At 39.3% G+C, this 14866-nt stretch overlaps 1 protein-coding gene across 5 annotated transcripts in view; it reads left to right on the top strand.

The window, feature by feature from the left end:
- HIVEP1 (human immunodeficiency virus type I enhancer binding protein 1) overlaps positions 1-14866 on the top strand; it is a 128663-nt gene that overhangs the window by 48872 nt on the left and 64925 nt on the right. The window lies entirely within an intron of this gene.

Genomic DNA, 14866 nt, shown 5'->3' with positions numbered 1-14866 from the left:
TAGGAGAGTTCTAAAAGAAGGACACTTTCTGAGCAAAACTAGGCTATACTGTACTTACTAAATAGGCACATTTTCCATTAATATAGTTTATAAAATGTACAAACAGGTCTTACTGTTTGCTTACATTGCTTACGGTACAAATGTCAAATCTAAATGCATGTGAAACTTTATTTCATATGTTTATTTCAAATGTAATTGGATTTTACTGTGAAAACATTTCATGAGTTAAGTTTGAGATGTGTGACAGAACAGCAAAGATATTTAATACTTTGCTTAATTTAGAAAAATGACCTTTCAGAGAAAAAAACTGTGCTTGTCAAAAATATACTGATGAATTAATTTCTTGTGATGCCAGTGTAATAGTTGACTTTTGAGAGCAACCTTATAGATAATGAGTTTTATTTTTATCTTAGATCTGTCTGATTGTAGTGCTTCTCGCAAATCAAGTCACTTTACTGACTTTTAAAGCTATAAATAAATAGCAAAATTTGGAAGCAAAAAAAACCCAACTAAAAAAACCAACCAAAAAAACCAACCCAAAAAACCCCAGCAAAATTAAACCAATTCAGAACAACGCAGATCTGACTGATCAGTGGGGATGGATACCTGGGATTTTAAACAATATGGCATTGTAAGATCAGTACCCCCTTTCACCACCACCCACTCCCCATCCCTACACCACCCTTGCAATACTATCTAGAAATACCATAATTTTATTCAGCTTTTAAATGTCCCTAGTAGAAATGTGATAGCAATGGTATTTGCATTAGGAAAAATGAGATTTGTTCCCACAGATTAAGTCAATGACTTTTAATTTGTAAAAATCTGCAAGGAATTTGAAAGCCACTTTAGTACTTCTTGTAGGTTTCTGACTGCTTAAATTGATTTATGTTTAGAACCTAATCTTGCTCACTTTGACAAAGCTGGCAACTTCAGTGGGTTTATTTGTGCAGATAGAGTGAGAAAGATTCAGCTTTTGATATAAATACTTTAGCTTTCTGGTTTCTGAGAACTGTTTTCTTACAGTTAATTATGCATCCTTAAGAATGTGTACATTCATATGCATATGTAGAGGGAGAGATGGCAGCTTAGTTTGCAAACTATTGAGCTTCGTTTTTCCTATCAATGTTTTTAATTTTAGTTTGAGTCAAAACGATCTCCAAAATGTTAAGATAGACTCAGATCACAAGAGTTAAGAGTCAGGTCACATATATTGTCACATGTAGCATCATATACTGTATATAGGTACCTATTACTGTAACATCAGTATGTTTCAATATATTACTTGAAAACTTTTTACTGGCTTGGTTCAAAGTGGTCCTTTGAGGTTCATTTCGGCAGGGACAGATGTCAAAACAGGAGGTTTGTTTTCTTGTAGGCCATTAACATAGCTGTTGGGAGTTAGGGCAGGTGGAGGGGAGAGTGCAGAAGATGACTTAGCATGGACAGACTTGGGAGTGGGTTTGTGGAAGCTAAAAAATTGCAAAACCAAAATTCCTTTCTGTGCTTGAATTAAATTGAGATGATTTTAAATAAAGTGGTACCAACTTCAAACAGCTTACAAGTTTAAAAGTTGGTGTTGTTTAAAAGAAATTCTGAAGGGTCAGTGGTCAGGGTCAGGCGTGCTTCTGACTAGAACCGAAGTGCCTGTATCGGCAAACGAGAATGTGAGTTAGGCAGTCTAAAAGGTTGCGATTTGGGTGAAATGCAACAGGAAGGCTAAAATGCATGATAAAACCACATGGCGTTAGCTTGATCAATAAATTTTAGCAGTATTTTAATTTTTCTTGTGTTAGAAATGTCATCTTAGTTGTTTGGATTGAGTATCACATTTGCTGAAAATACGGTTAGCTGCAAGCTGCTATTGAAAATAGCAAAGGCCCTTTTGCTGTTTGCTGTGGTTTTGATGGAGTTGGTTAGTAGCGAGTCACCATCATGTTTTGAAGGTTACAGTCAGGTCACTCTGAACTAGGCTTGGCTGAGCATTTTTGGTAATATTGCAAATAAACTCCAGCTTCGCAGCGGCAAACTTACTGTAATTCTATGGTGATCTCCTTTTGGGTGGTAAGTTTCTTAGAATAGCTTTAGTTATTGTTGGAACAGAGGCAAGTTTAAAGGGTATTGCATGCATGTAATGGTATTTCATCTCAAGCAAAACAAAGGATGTCAGTTTCTAAAGCAACCAGAATTATTTTTAACTCTTTCCTTATTTCTTTAAAACAAACTCAGAGTGATTCATCAGGATCCTGTCTTGAAGTGGCCCCTGCAAAGTGTTTTCAAGGGAGAGTAACAAGTGGTTCAGTGGGCAATTTTGCAAGAACCATCTGTGGACTAAGGTGTTTTGGGGGGGGGGTTAACCTTTAAAGCAGTGCAATTAGCAGGTGGGTGGTATTCTGAAAATCGCATCTGATCTTCCTCCAGAACGTTATCTGTTTGCCCTTATCAGGATGTGTTCTTCTTCATAAAGTGTGCGCTGAGATTCCCCAGTATGCAGCTTTAGTGCTTCATGACAAAAACTGAAGAGCTCCTGTCTCATTGTGTTTAAAAGTGTTTCTCAAACAGAATAGATCAATTAATTCATTTGCAGTAGGAAAGCTAAATATCTGCCTGAAAGCGGGGAGGAAATGAGAGCTGACATAAATTGGTAACACAAAATTGGTGAGATGTTCAGCTCCTAAGTTCCAGTTTGGTCTTTTTTTTCCAGTAATGCTCAATTTGACCTTCCCTATTACATTTATTGTTTAATATACCCTGATTATGTAAAATATTCCTCACCTCTCTGTAAATTAAACTGCTGTAAACTTTTAGACTCTCCTCATTGGGAATCATCTACAGGCTCCTAGGTATTTGTATTGCTTTTTGAACTTTTTCTATTTCTGAACTAGTTATATAATTATTGTCTATACTTTCCCTTAAGCAGCCCAGTATTTTATCTACAAATACTGTCGTGTCCCACAAGGAATTAAAAAAATAAATCAGCAAAGTGCTCAGGAATAAACCTGGTGTGCTATGTGGTTGTTCTCAGAGAGTCATCAAGACCTGCAGGTCACCTCCTCAGTGCCATAAACCAAAACATCATAAATTCAATGTTACGAGTAGTTTAAATAGATATGGGGATTTGACCTATTTCCTTCTTTCTGTATTTCAGTGCTTTGATTATGGCTTTTTGCCTTAGCATTCTTGTAATAGCATTCCAGGTACAAACACTTCTCCATAGCCCACAATTGAGGCTGCTAATGTGCTGGTTGGGTTGCATTGCTCCGGCGATCTTATGAGGAGGCAACTCCTAAGGTGCCATATGATAGACTGTAGTTCAACTGGGAATTAAGCTAGGAAATTAAACTATTTGCATGCTCAGAACTATATCCTTATAATAATTTTAAAACAGTATCTGTTTTTCCAGATTTCAATCTCAATTTTTCAAGGTTTTTTTCATGAGCACCTCTGGGTTTGTCCCTGCTTTTGTGCTAAATTTGGAGTAACGATTTCCAAATCTTTTGTTTACTGTAGCACATGAGGTAATAAAATTGCAGCCACTAACATTTTCAAGATCGTGTACTACGAGTGCAAAAGCGTAAATTTTATCCGGTATATAATTGGTAATTAAGGTCAGATTCTGTTACTGAATCCTATCTTGAGTTGTTAATGAATACTGGTTAAGTATTCAATTTGAACAAAACTTGATTTCTGAAAGTTCTTAAAAATAAAACTGTCAGAGTTTAATATGGTTGGAAGTAGTTACTAAATTGGTTAAATGGAAACTAAGATATTTAAACACCTAAACCATAAACTTCACATGAATGTTGGAGGTGTAGGGTGTGTTGTTGACTTTTGGATGTGACTGATTGTTTTTATTCTTTTTCTCTTTGAAAGTATTATATGCTTAAAATTTATTCTACAGCATGAAAGCCAAGTACGTGACAATCTATACAACATTAGTTAATCTTGTATCAGAATTAACCTGAGATTATTTAGTTTGTAATTATGAATTGTAGCTACAGAAGATGAGAAGCTATACAGAAAGACTGCCAAAGATATGAAAGCATCAGGTCATCTGCTGTAAGAGTATTTATTTTAATTAAATTTAGTCACTGATAAAATATTGTCCAATGTTTTGTTAAAAGGGAAAAGAAATAGAAAATTATGTGTTTAGTGTTTTCCTACTTGCTGTGATTTCTCTTAAGTAGATTCCTCAAAGTATGAACTGATCTATCATTTTCCGAGGAAAGAGGAATCAAAAGAAGCAAATCATTTAAGTGCATCATTTCTACAGTGTAGACACTGTTTATTGGCCTTGTATTGTACTTCATAATTTTCTTCTTTTTTTTCCCATGTACTGTCTTTTATTCTGCCTTTGTTCTCCTGTCTCCTTTCCTTTTCCTTCATCCTCTTCCACACACAGCAAACTATTTGCCTCTACTTTTAAGAACCACAAAGAAAGAGAGAAAAATGGTCTCTGAGCTCTGTGCACACCCTGAGGTCTCCCCCAGGTTGGAGGAAGACTTTGACCTACTGCAGTTCACATGGGGAATAACAGATACGTGCATTTGGTGGATGCCCAACACTCACAGCCTTAAATATCAGCACCAGGTGAATCTGATGGCAGGAGATGGGGTGAGGATAGTCTTGCTGATGTGATTTTTGGCGTAGAAGGGGTTAGTGAGAGAGGAAACTGGAGAGAAGTTGAGGAGCACCAAGCCCAGCCTTGCTTCTGGCTTTTCTGTGCTGGAAAATCCAGTCATTCCAGCAGTTTTGTGTGATGGTCTGTAAAAAGATAAAAGTGGAGAAAAGTCTTAGGGAAGCCACACTTGTTCCTTGGCAGACAATCACTGATTTGTTGGTTTGGTTGAAATGTTCCTGGCGTTTAGTGGGGCTCTTACAAGCATTAGTGAGAAACTGGCCAAACCTTTTCCTTCAACACAACTCCAGGTGCCTAGGTCAGAGAGGCTCAGTGATTTGCTAGTCACCATGAACCTCCTCAAAGAAGAGAAATCAAAGAGCAAGAGAGGTCATCTAGTTGGCCTTGTTCTCTCTCCTCCTTCCCTTCTTTGTGCATGTGAAGATTCCAATGTTATTTTTCTTCTTATTAACCATGCACAATTTTTGCCTCAGTTACCCTTGCTTGGGCAGGAAATTTGGAAAGTTCAAGCAGAAGTTTATTTTAGCTGAGCTGTTGAAAAAAAAAAAGAGAAAAATACTTCAGTAAATAGGTAAGACATTTTAAACTGAAATAAACAGTATATACGGGGGGGTGTGTGGAAATGCCCTTTAAAATCTGAGTAGTTTGGGAAATTTTTGGCTGTTTCTTAAGTCATTAATTTAAATGCTACCAAGAAAATGTCCGAACAAACCTATTAAAAACAAACACAAAAAGCGGTTTCAGAACATTATATAATGAAATGCGTTTTCATTATTTTAGTCAAGTAGCACATTCTAATTATTTCTTCTCCTACCCACTATATTTTCCAGAAGTCATTGTTCCAACAAAACAAACTAAAAAATATCTTACTGTAAATTAGTGAGTAAAGTTGGATATAAGTCTTTCTACTCTGTTGTGGCACCAAGTTGATGTGTGTGAAATCTTTTTGTTAAAGGCCAAAAAAGCATTATTTGTTTAAAGATTCGCAGTCCCCGGATGCTCACTTCAGCACATCCCTGTTGGAATGAACTCCCTCCAGGCTGAGTTGTTCACTTCCAAACACAGGATGGGATGGTGTGTGCGGCAGCTTGCTGTGGCTTTCTCCTCCATGTTCCTCACCACCCCCTCATCTTCCATCAGACAGCACAAAATTGAGCAGGAATTCTAAATAAAAAAGGAAAAAGCACCTGGGTGATGTTCAGATTGCAGAGTGCCATCATTTTGTAGGTGTATAAGAAACAGCTCGTTAATTATCTTCCTAAGCTTGCATGTACAAAAAGAAGATATCACCGCTGAGCCTAGAAAAAGAGAGGAAGGGGACTAGGTATTGGACTGGCTTAGTTTTTACTTGCTGGGGTTTTTTTTCAAGAATTCATATGAGTTTGCTGTTCCATAGCAATAGGAACTGTACTTCTTGTGGGATGAAGTGAATGTGAGATAATCTATACAATTTTTGCTTCATTTTTCAAAATGCTTTATAGAATATTAATAATACACTTAACTATCTGCATACTACTATATTTGCTTCCTATTCTTTATTTACTAAACAAAACCTTCTCAGCTTCTCGTACTAACTAGCTTTCTTCTGTATAAAAATCAATGAGCTAAATTTGCAGTGTCAACTTTATGGAATACTTTTTTTAAGAGCTGATTTGTTATCCAAGGGTATCTTGGAGGTAATAAAAAAAAGGGAATGACAGCCTATTTTCTTTTATTTGTTGGGGAGGAATTTATTGTATTTCTTGGAGAGGAGGGGAGAGAGCATTTCGGGGTTTTTTCCTTTAGGTTTGATGCTGATTAACATCCAGGGCAAATAATTTAAGAACCCTCATTACTCCTCCAAGAAAGAGAAGGAAGCAAATTTTGATCAGGAGTTTACTTTGGAGTCGTCATTAAAGATTTCACTATTGTACTTTCACAGCTTTCTCTATAAATTTAGTTCTTTGTCTCTGCTTCCTTTTACTGGGTTTGTATGATCTGAGCAATTTTGACTTTTTGCAGTGGTCAGGAATGAGGACATTGCTGTCCTTACAGGTGAGCCAGGGTGGGCAGCATGCCTTCAGGTGGGACCAGGAGTGGGGAGCCTGCAGCAGCAGTGGTCCTAGGGCCAGCCTCCCTTCTTGGCTTCCAGGACCAGCTGGAGCAGGCACGGAGGAGGAGAGAGATGAGAGCCAACGGTGGTGGAGACAGGTTTTAACAAGTGTCTTGGGACCAGCACAATCCTGCTCCAAGCAGAAATCTTCTTGGAGAAGAGAAGCAGAAGGGAGCTTGAAAATGGCTCATGCAGTTTGCAGGGTAGCTAGGTGAGTGCTTAAAGCCGAGCATAGCCTTAGCAGGCTGGTGTGTGCTTGTGACCAGAAATTATCTCTTCATAATAATGTGAACTAAATCCTTTCGATACCAAACATTTCCCTGACGTGCCTGATTTCCTCCCAGCGTGCCTGCTGATTGGCCCCCTCCTTCCCCAAGTCATACCTTCTGGAATGTCTGGGAAAATTTGGATGATGTAGGGTAATTGTCCCACAACTTCCTTGCTCTGCTTAGGGTCTGCCTATAACTAGGGCATGATCAGTTTCTGGAGAGATGGTTTATCCCCATTTTCACTGTCTTTGACAGGAATGGCACATGGGCTGCAGAACACCCAAGTGCTCAGTGGTGCCGAAACTCAGACCTAGTTTTTGACTCAGGTCTTGAAGGAGAATGGGAGCAGGTAAAGGAAAACAGTAAAATAAGTCACTGAAGTGAGTTATTCACTTAATACGTAGATTTTCCATCCGCAGTTTGTGTTTGCCCTGAGAAAGGAACATGAACTGCCTAGGGCTGTTTTGTTTGTAAGCCTCTTAGAGTGGTTAAGCCTCTGTTCATGGCTGCAGCATGCCGTTAACAAGAAACATATATCTTAGTGACTTGCTTAAGTTTTGTGACTTGCTTAAGTTCTACATCAGCTTGTATTGACTAGTTTTTCAAAGGCATTTTTCATTTTGTTAATCCAGTTTCTGTTGATATTTTTCACTTTAAAGCTGCAGCTAGTAACATTTCATTCAACATGGAAAAAAGTCAGGGCAAAAATAGAAAATTACTGTGGAAAAGTAAGCTTGCAAAGTCCATAGAGCAAGGTTTAGCATAACAAGTTAGTGGTGGACTTTTAGGTTTTTGTTTCTTTAGTGCTAAGACCCACCGATGCCGTTATGACAGCTGGACTTCATTCACACAGCATGTAACACTTAAAACTTATTAAGTTCTCGGAAAAACAAGCGAGCAAAAAATGAGATACCATAGTTAAATTGATGAAAATTTTTGACTTCGCATTTAGTGTTTAGTTATACTAAAGAGGAATTTTGAATTTGAAGGTGTGATTTTGCAACCCTGTTCAAAGGGGATTTACCGAGTAGTGTGAAATGGCAGCTGCCCTTCAGGCTGGAAGAAGCTCTAAACTGTGTGTTAGAGTCAGTCCAATTATAAGGATGCTACATGAAGATGCTCCAGCACTGGCAGGAGCTGGTGAGGAAGGAGTGGGCAGGGTGACTGGAGGTGATGACCCAGAGGCACTTTGTACTTTGATCTGCATGGCGTAGGGATGATGTTGTTGGGACGGGCTGGATTTTAAAGATAGGTTGGAAGTAAGGACAAGGTTTAAAAGAAGAATGACAGAGTATCGAGTCAACTCTCCCAACATACCCCAAGAGAAAAATCTCTTGTGTGTAAATTTATTGAGAAGCTGATATTTACACATTTTGCAGTCGATATCTGCTCCTTAGCAGACAAACACTGCCTGCTGTTTTACAGTTAATAGAAATGTGCCTCTGTTGATTCCCGTTTGCTTGAGTGATCTGGGAAAAGAGCAGGCATAGTGAATGGCAGTGTTGCCGATTTGATGGAGTTATCCAGGGAGGTAAAGATGAAAATGCAAATGAAAATGCAAAGGATTTCTAAATGACATTAGGTTGCTGTGCAACCGTATTGCAAAATGACAAGTGAAATTCAGTGCAGATAAATGCAAAGTGATGTCCACAGGAAAAATATTCAGACTTTTCATTTAACTTGAGTTGTTAACACTTGGGCATGAGATCTGGGGGTCATATATTTGTGGGGAGAAGTCAATTGTGTACTTGCTAGCTGTCAAAAAACAAACATTAGGAATGTTGATGGCAGTAGTACAGAAAAACTTATCTGTTACAGTAGCATCTGTGGTGTGCCTTCATCACGAACAGTGGGATCAATTCTGATGTCTTCCTCCTGATTGCCTTTCCCTTCTTCACTTCCATCTCCAAAGAGGATAAAATGGCACTGCAAAAGCCGCAGAGGTCATAAGTCTATTGAACAGCTTTTGTGTAAAGAATGATTTAAGTAGATGAGGCCCTGCAGTTTGAAGAAGAGAGATGTGAAAAGCTGCCATGAATTCAAAACCCACTTGGAGAAACTAATGTATGAATAATCTGTGGGACTCATGAGGTTTAAGTACAGCTCTTGGGGCTCACTTCAGAGTGGCATGGCTTCAGAATCCAGGACTTGCTTTTCCCTTGACTTCTGCTATCGGCTGCTGCTGGAGCCAAGATGTTGGGCTGGACTTTTGGCTTGACTTGTAGGCTTTTGATTTGTTTCATTTTTTGTTAGTCATCAATAATTTTCTTTTTCCTTAGCCAGCAGTACTATTTATTGTCCATCTTAATACCAGGTAATTATAAGAATTTCAGTATTCAAAGTCCTATTAAAGATCTAATAATTTAAACCATTTCTATCAAGATTTTGGGATCTCAGCAAAGAGAGGATTTTTGAGTTATATGCTAAGCTTAAGAAAATTAATCTGTGCTTAAACAGGGTTGTTGATGCTATAGGTTCCTAGTGCTGAATGTATCTACTTACCTTATGTCTGCCTTGTAGACTTGGTGCTGTTTGAGAAAATCCATAAATAGAAGAAGAAATTACATAGAAGTTTGACCCCTCAAAGAACTTGCAGAAAGCCTTTATGCTGTTGTCTCAGGTGATGAAACACCAACTCTCAGTGTTGTTCTACCAGTTGAACCAGTTTTGTGCCTTTTTGTCTTGGGAAAACACTCCCTCAGCAGCCTTGCAGTTGAGAACAAATGCTTTTAGAGTACCAGAAAGATGGATGGAAACATTTTTCCCAATTTGGCTGGAAAGCGGCTGGCTCCACTGTTTGGTTTAGGCTCTGTATTTGAGAAAACAGAGAATTAAAAGAAATCTTTTGGGCTCCATGTACTATTTTGACATATGTTTCCAGTGAGTGGAAACGTTGTTAGTTGGTTGGTTGGTTGGTTGGTTTTTTTTAATGGTTGCAGATATTTCACTGGCATTTATTTAATCTCTATGTCAGACTTAAAAAAAAAATCAGTGAAAACCACACCTTTTTCCAGTTTTGGGACAACAGATCATAGGCCAGTAAACCTGCTGGAGGAGGTAACCTGTCTCAGTGCAGAACGTATGAAGGTGCTCATAGCAGCAGCTTGGAGAAGGTGTTGTACTAGAGCTTTAATATTTTAACTTCTAGCACCTATATTGGGTTAGGTATAGGAAAAAAAAAACCAAAACAGAAAGCCAAAATTAAGCCTCGAACAGAGAATACCCTAGAGGCTGTTAAATAATTATTACACAGATTTTAGTGATAATAATCATCACCCTGTCCTAAGTAGGCAGCTGGAATCTGGCAGTGGGGCAAAACAATGCTCCAGGATCAACATAGCGATGGGGTAATTATTGTGCTAGATGGCTAGATGGATAATTGCACGCAAATGGAATGCAATCAGTACCTGTGTTTGTAATTCGGTACCGGAGGGAGACAATGTGTAAATGAATTATCTCTGGCGACTCAGCTGGTGCTCTCAGAAGCACACACAGGATGCCAGATCACCTGGCTTTGTGGGGCAGGTGAAAAAGGAGCTAGCTGTGGAAAGTGCTACCCTTGCACTATGCAGCGTGAGAAGGTGCCAGGCAGGAGGTATTTCTGAAGATACATTTCTGAAATTTTATGCTTGGCAGCTACTGTGCCTGTCCCCACAGGTGCCTTGCTTGTTGTTATATCCTTCTGTAAGGCGACAGCCATCCAGAAGACTTCTTCCCCCCCACCCCCTCCTGTGCTCAGTGTTTAATGAATTTAAAAGCCTCACAGTAAAAATTCAAATCATGTAAACAAACAAACAAGAAAAAGCTTGAAAGCTCCCCAGTCATAAATTAATGACACAGGGATAGAGTAAGGTGCTTATGTAACTTATGTACATACACCTTGTCAACCTCATTAGGAGCCCTTATCATTCGTGAGTGGTATATGTGATGGCAAGAATAAAGCCGTTATATATTTAATTTATATACAACCTCTCCATTGACTGTTTTCATTGTATATACTGTATAGCAGATCATTGTTGAAACAAGTTTAAGCTGGAGATTTTAGATTGTATTTTCGCAACCCTCTTTTTTTCTTAAAATGGATAGTAATAAGAGGAGGAATTTTATCTTCTGCTTTCAACAGGGTTATGTAAAGTATCTGTCATGGGTTCTTCATTTTTAAATGCAAATAATTATATATGGCAGGGAGTATGATGAGCATTCAAAGTTGACATTAAAATGAAAATGCATCATTTTTTTCTGAAAAACTCATCAAACAGGTCATTAGGCAAGGTTATAATGACTAGCTGAACATTTTAAGATGTTTAAAATCTCATTTTAGATGTTTAAAAAGGTAGTTGATAATTTTTAATATGACAACTGTTCCTGCATCACCCTGCTAGTTGCTAAGAGTTTAGAATTTATATAATTTTTAAGAGGTCTTTTTTCCCGCTCTCTCTTTCAGCTATACAGTCTTCAAACCCAGTAGCTTCTAACAAACATAAGATTTAATCTGTTTCACTTGCATTTTGGTAGGCTGCAGACATCCATGCTGCCAGTGATGAGGCTCAGCATTTGGCAACCCATTAAGCTGTGGTGTTATGATTCTCTAAGCCCCAAACAGGAAAGGAGAAACAACAAAATAAACCATATGCCAAAAAATGTCAAATTTCCACACTATAAAATTACAGAAAAGATGAAGGGACTGTGTTTCCTCATCTGATCTCTTTTAATCTTGAGAGTTCCTCATTAAATTGGAAAAGGGAAATGTATGGGGACAGAAAAGTGGTTTCTAATTAAAAGCAGATTTAAATCTGAGTGAAAAGAGTGCTTCATCCACTGCGTTTTGTGAAATGCCTTCTTCCTGCTGTGTGCCAGCTTTGTAGGTGTTCATAGGCAGCAGTGTGAACTTGGGGCCATCAAAGGCATCCTCAGATGCTCGGATCCACCTCCCCTTGCACCTCCTGGCTGCAGTGTCTCCACCTTCAGCAGCGAATGACAGTGCTGCCGTCCCCAGAGTGCAGTTGGGACCCCGGCTGTGCTGCCTGGGTTTCCAGTTTGGAGGCTGTCCCGCTGTGCAGGGCCGCCTGCATGCAAGGGCCTGCCAAGCCTCTGCTCCTACTGAGAAACACTGGCTGCACCACCCCTCAATTAACCTAATGGGCACCTTGTACAGACAAGACTCTTGGGGTTTGGTTTGGGGTTTTTTTCCTTTATTGTTTTTCTTAATTAGCTGGTTAAAGGAAGTTTTGGGATTCATCCCAGTTAACCAAAATACACTGGGACTAAGGTGTTCTTGTTTTAGCAGGTTGCAAAGAGCCTTTCCTCCTCCTAGCAAAAGGGAAAAGACAAGCATCACAGCCCCCTTGCTGTGGGGCGTGGGCGCTTCTGCATCCCCTCTAGTTCCAGGTGGGTACCCCCCAGCTGCAGGCAGGGTGCCTTGGGATTAAACACTGCCACGGAAACCTGCCATCTGGGAAATGCTCCAGGCTTGCATCAGCTTCCTACGTCGTTCATCGGCTTCACAGGGCTGCCCTTCCTTCCTGCCCTGCCTCTGCCTGCACTGCATGGGCACTGGTGCTCGGAGCACAGGTCTTACCCCTGGGGGAGGTGTGTAATGGCTCAGATGGGAAGTGGCGGTGGGCTCAGGTCCCTCCATGTCAAATCTGAGTCCTGGAGGTGTTCTAGGCCAAGGTGGGATGGGGCTTTGAGCAACCTGGTCTAGTGGAAGGTGTCCCTGGCCATGGCTGGGGTGGTTAGAACTATACAATCTCTAGGGTCCCTTCCAAGCCAAGCCATTCTATGATTTTATGTTTTATAAGCTGGACCACTCTGCACCGCCTGTCTGGTGCTCAGGGTATTTTTTTTATTATTTGTTTGTTTGTTTAATTTATTTAATATTAAGTGCTTTCAGGCACACTTCTCATCCAGTGAAAAGTGAAGCACTTTACTGACACTTTAGCCTGGCAGGTTTCAATAGTCTGAAGATGGAGATTTCCACACAAGGTCTTGGCCTCTTATCACTTGCTCTCTTCTTGCAAGAAGAAAAACTGTTGCCATCTGAAGCTGTTTTGCAAAGGAGGTATTTTTGCGATGACTCAGGCCTAAGGCCTGAGAGTTGATCTTGTCTCTAACTGAAGGTAAAAAATATGTTGGCATTTTCCTTCCAGCTGTTTTGGTTAAGTATTTGAACATATAACCCTAGCCTTTCAGGCAAGATATAAGCTTGTATTTTTAAGTTTTGATGAAGTAACCTGTTCTCAGTATCCAATATGGTTTAAATCTGCTAATTTTCCACTTATACATAAACTGAATATATGTGATTTACAAAAAACAAACAAACAAACAAACCAAAACCAGAGCCCTCTTTATTGTTCTAGAGCACTAGTTGTACGTCTTCAACAAGAAGTAAAAAAAACCCCCCTTTTTACAGTGATGCAGACACATGCAAATATGTGCAATGAAAAATACTCATGTTTGGGCAGTTTGCAAAAGCTTAATGAACTTTTCTCACCCACCACTCCCATGTAAGCTTTCCTGGTGCCTTATAAGTAGACCTTCCTCAGTGACTACTTCTTCATTCCTCTGTGTGTCGTCATTGTATGGGGCAACTTGTTCAACAAGACCAAGTCATCTCATTATGCTGACATGGGGACTCTTGTGAGAAAAAAAAAAAAAAGAGATGAAAAACCCACAAACAAACCCACAACTGGACAATTTATTTTACTCCAGCTTAAATTGCTGTCAGAAGTTACTGGTTTCATATTTTACAAACCTCACACTTTTCAGTATTTCTGCTTTCCTTGCTGAAATTCCTAACCTTTATTTTCCTTCCTGAACTCACCAAAAAAATAAGGCCTTTAAAATCTTTCTAAAAATTCTTATGTATTTCTAATACATGTAGACATGTTCAAGTTGGTATACATTGATATATTTTAAAAAAAACCCACCTCTATAAACTTGTCCTAGTTAGGACAGCTGAGATCAGTTCATCATGGTGGGTGTAACCCAAAACTGTATTCTATAGCCTTCCATGTCATTTCCCAGAAACTAGACTATTGTTGTCAATAGACTATTCGCACCTTCTACCCATAGAGCCTGACTCCTCAGGCTATAAACTAGGTGTTAAGAGGCCTGTGAGATAGAAGGATGTTTCTGTCCTCACACCCTTTGTGAACTCCCCGCCCTGAGGGGAGTACCAAGCATTCCTGCCTGAACTGGAGGATATATAATCTTGGAGTTTTGGAACATTTCCTGCCTGAACTGGAGGATATATAATCTTGGAGTTTTGGAACATTTTTCAACCCACTCGTGGGATCCAGAGGACGGCTGCATCTCATCGCTCTCAACCAGACTTAGACCACCACTGGACTGCGATCACCAGTTCTGCCCAGACTGCAGCAGCTCTCCCACCAGCAGGTTCTTCCCCTCTCCCTTTACTTTGGACTCAAACAGGGCCCACTGGGTTACACATTTGGGTTTTTGTGGGTTGAGACCAATTGTTTGTTTGTATTATTGTACTTACTGTATTATTTTAATAAATTGTTATTCTGACTTATAATCTCTCCTTTGAGTTGGGTTCATTCCCCCTGCTGGTTAACTTTTAAACCAGCACAAAACTGTATTTGATTTGTGAATTAATTAAAATCTGTGAGGTTATATCTTTCAGTGAAGATCAAAAACAGAGAATGTAAAGCTGTTGAAAAGTCTGGTTTATTTTTTCATTTAAAAACCCACCACAGCACCATCATATCTAACTCAGACTGCTGGTATCCATTTAACAATCTATCACAGTGGGAGGTGTGTAAAACAAGACACATATTTTACTGTGTACCAGTCTCCTTCCTTGCATTCCTAAAAAGCACAGTTGCATTATATATTTAAAAC

The sequence above is a fragment of the Manacus vitellinus genome, unplaced genomic scaffold (assembly GCF_001715985.3).
Source record: "Manacus vitellinus isolate BGI_N305 unplaced genomic scaffold, ASM171598v3 scaffold_39_pilon, whole genome shotgun sequence".
In the NCBI taxonomy this organism is placed as follows: Eukaryota; Metazoa; Chordata; class Aves; order Passeriformes; family Pipridae; genus Manacus; species Manacus vitellinus.
This window is presented reverse-complemented; position numbering and strand designations above follow the sequence as displayed.